We start from the raw sequence: 4,412 nt of genomic DNA on the forward strand, positions 1-4,412 counted from the left end.
AAATAAAAAAAAAAATAGGTTGTATTGATTGTCTGAGGTACAATTTAAATATATTTTCAGGTCTTATGTCCAATTTTAGTTTTTTCCCGCTCTTTTTTTAAAATGATTTTTCCTTTTTAGTTCATAAATACGTCTTGGCTATTTTACCCACTTTAACGATTTATGTGCGTTTCTTTGTCGTGAGAGCAGTTTTAGGTATACTAGCAAGTATTTTTCAAAAATTTTTCCTTCTTCCCTTTTTTCCTCTTTTTCTTTTTTTCTTTTTTCCTTTCCTTCATTTAGATTTTTTCTTCTTTTTTCTTTTTCTTTTGTTTTTCCTTTTTTATTCTTTCCTTTTTCTTATTTCTTTTTCCCCTTTCTTTTCCCTTTACCTAAAACTAACTATTAGCTATTTTATTCATCTTATTTTAAGCATTTTTACTGTATTTTATCATCATACTGATTATTTGAATAGTTTTTCATTATTAAGGTAGACAAGGCGAATTTTACATGTCGTGCTCATATTATCGATTTGTCTCGTGTGGACTGTTCCGTGAACCGACTAAATGCAAAGCACATGACCTGATCTGTGAGCCAATTGATAACTGGCTCCTGTCATATGATGATGTCACATGAGAACTACCTGCAGGTGAGAAAGGTACGAGGGAAAGAGAAGCATGTGACACCGATGCTCATTGGTCACGTTCATCCATTCAGATGGGGGTAGGTGGAACCAAACTACATGAAGCAACTCGACATCTGTCGTAAATATTGTAATATGATATATATATATGTGTTTATTTCTTTTCACCTGATTGGATGATTGGCTGGATCCCCGCCTCTATGGATCCGTGTGTGTAGCCATGACTGGTGCCTCTGTACTCTCGTTCAGTGCAGCCTTGTTCCACTCACTATAGAGAACTATAAACTTCAAATCATAGAATTACAAGTGTACAGTTGCAGTTTAACATCTGCTGACCACTCTGAATGCTCATCCAGATCCAGTGCTTTTAACTTCTCGAAGTTTATCATCGTATCTTGCCTTTGCTTTCCTATTGAGCTTGTCATGGTACGAACCCACTCCCTTTTCTTTAGCCTGGTCTATTCAATGTTATTTTTCAAGGAGCAGTTGGCGTTGGCCGGCAGATACTATAGAAGACTATGTTGTTTTGAATACTTCCCAGAAAGCGTTGCATCTTGTTTGACGCAGTCTTCCGTGTTGGTGTCATGCTCAGGCAATCTCTCTTTTCAATGAATATTTCACATATAAGCTGAAAAACATTTCAGGCTGCAGCAAAGGGGAAATTATGAAAATGCACAAGAAGATTAAATCCATCAGTGTGCAGTCGTGATAAAGGATGTAAAAAAAAAACTAATACTATGAAGTTAGAAAAGCTCTGACACAAAATTACAGGAGAAGTATTGAAAGCAAGTCATTTTTAATTTATTCTTTCAAATGCCATACTAATAATATAATAAGGCTCCGTTTACACATTTCAAGTGAAAATGCAGAATTTTTGCATTTTTGTTTCAGAAGCTTCAACGCTTTGAAAACGAAATGCTGAAAACTCTGTAGTTACACTGTTTGGCCACTAGTTGATACGCAGCAGAGAACAATACGCTAGAAACATCCTCAATGGGAGTACATGGACTCATGACACTGGAGGAAAAACGTTGTTATTGTCCATCTGCTCACACACGTGCAGAAGAACTATTTATTACAGCCGTGATGTGCAGGTGCAGCAGCAGCAGCGTTTCTAAACCGTTGCATTTTCTCCCATTTCCACGGAGCATTTTCAAAAACCTCCACTTTGGAAGCCATTTTCAAAAAGTTGCGTTTTCAGAGGCTCTAAGCACCGTAGTCCTGTAAACAGACGTCCAAAACGCAATGAAAGTTTTCCATTTTCACTTGAAAACGTTGTGTAACAGGGCGTGAATGTAGCCATAATTATTTACAGTTTTAAATGTATGAGAACATTTGCATTCGTTACTTTTTTGACATGAGTTTTAATTTTTTCCTGGAAGTCCTCTGGTGTTTCTTAAAGTTGAATGGCTGCAGCAAAGACCTGTAGACTAAAGCACTTAAAGTTAAAGCGAACTGACGTTTAACCGCGGTCAACTGACGAGTTCTGCGGTTGTTCCATGCTGTGAGAAAGAAGTTTCAGCCATGCTTGTTGTACGCACTCACTCCCGATGCATCGAGATGTTTTAGAAAGCTCACGAGCACAAATAGATTCCACGCTCAGTTTGCAGCAGATCCCCTCCGAGCACAAAGCAAAAGTTGCACGTCTTGATGCAGGAAGGTTTTAAATCTGAATAAAAAAGCACAATATATGAGTCGAACAGTCACAAAGTTAAAGTTAGATAACATGGAAAGTATTTGATGATAAAGTCTGCAAATAGAAGTCGTGGGAAGCCAGATGAGGAAATGCCTCCACCACAGTAACACATGAGCTTTTCGCCTCCTCTCGATATTTTTGGCAGAACATAATTTGCAGTCTGCCGTACCTGCGGCCAACGTTGTTGACGCATGAAGTCGCGTCCGTGCAGTATCGGGCTGCAGTTGTATTTATTCGAGATGCACTGATATCGATGTTTTCAGACATAGTCGATCACATTTCGCATTGTACTTTTGTAGATCATTCCCACAGTGTCATAACATCACGCCACAGAGCCGTATGACAACAAATGAACCAACTTCCAGTTACTTCTCGTCTTTTTGTTGTGAACTGTGCAATATGTGTCGCCCCTACTCCAGTGTTTTGATCAACAAACTGCTTGTAACTGCTACGAGCTGCAGCCTTCAGTGTTACTGGTCTTTACCACTCAGGAACATCTTCAGCCATTTATTTCTCTAATGTTGAATAAAGACCGATTAGCTGCTATAGGGACTCCTTCCTTTACGTTGTGGTACAACGTGACATTTCGAGACCGATCCAGTTGTTCCTTCACATCCGTTCCATGCAATAGGTTTGCGCATTTGTAGCTCTCGGCGCAAATCGTAGATTTTAAATGCAGGTCAGCACAAACTCAGGAAGAAGCAGACGCACAAGAAGACGGTCTAGTTGAAGTGTGAAGTCTCACGTTGTGTAGCCGACGGTCCCGTCCATTTCAAACTCTCAGGTCGTGTTCACGCCTTTTCATCTTGCCTTCAACACACTTTCCTCAAGAGTTCTTTGCCAGTTCACAAGCCTTTTCCAAGAAGTAAAAACCAACTCGTGTCAAACTGAGCTGATTTCTGAATGTCAGAAAAATCGTAACCTGAAGTAATTTTTTTTATGTTTCTTTTTGTGATATTTTTTATTTCCACATACAATTTAATTATGTCATTTATTCAACCTGTTTACTCCATGTAATACGGCAATGTAAATAAATATATAACGTGTATCTATTCCGTGTCTGACTTTGCATTTGTGTGCATGTTAAATACGCCCACCGTGACTTTAGATACACTTCAGTCAGTTCTGGTGAGTCGGTGATTAACTTATTGTTTTTCACATTAGTATGTAGCTCAATCTGTTTGATGTTGAATTTTTAGCCAGTCGTTGAATTCTTGCAGGTTTGCGGTCCGTTACCTTGAGCTGATCCCAGGTTACACCGAGGACAGATCGCCACTCCTTCAAAAAGTCAATTTAACCTCAGATTCACCTAATATGCATGAAAAACTGCTCCACCCAGAAATGCCCCCAAATCTGGACTCGAACCAAGAATATTGTCACATCGGCGTTAATTACTACATCACTACAAACACGGTTCTATCGTTGATTTACATACATGTTTGGTCAGATCCTGGCATTACAGGACATCATCAAGAAAATATCCCAATTCTATAAAATCATTGTGGAGTTTGAAACTATTTATACTAGAGAAGCATGGTGGAGGCAGCATCATGGAATGTGCTGCTTCCAACTTCCATTATTTTCTCTACCACGGGCTTATTTTCAGTTGAGTGAACACTTGATGTATCACTGCCGTCACATTGTGGTTTGTGGTTTAAAGCCTCCGTCGGCCACAAATACGTCGAGCGATCGTTCATTAGAAAAACAACACTGGCTGTAGAATATGCCTTTCCATTTGTCTTACATTCTTAATGGCTCAGTCAGTTGTTGGAAAATAATGAGCGTAGGAAAGGATTTGGTTAATGTTTCAGTTTGGGAGGGGTTTTGTTTTGAGGGCTTTACGCAGTTCTTCTGGAAGTTCATGAAAACTTCTTATAAATCTGCATCTTCGCTCAAATGCAGCACCAACGAGCTTAAAACCCCTGCTGACATGCAGCGAGCTGTGAGCTGTAATTTGACACCAGCGTCACTTTTTGTCCCAGGAATATGCTTAATATCAACCTCCACAGTTTGTATATTTATATACAGTGGCAAGAAAAACGTAAAATTTTGCTTGAAATGATCATAAATCATTTTGCAGCGTCTTGATTCAAG

This window comes from Lipophrys pholis, assembly GCF_963383615.2.
Source record: "Lipophrys pholis genome assembly, chromosome: 1".
Classification (NCBI taxonomy): domain Eukaryota; kingdom Metazoa; phylum Chordata; class Actinopteri; order Blenniiformes; family Blenniidae; genus Lipophrys; species Lipophrys pholis.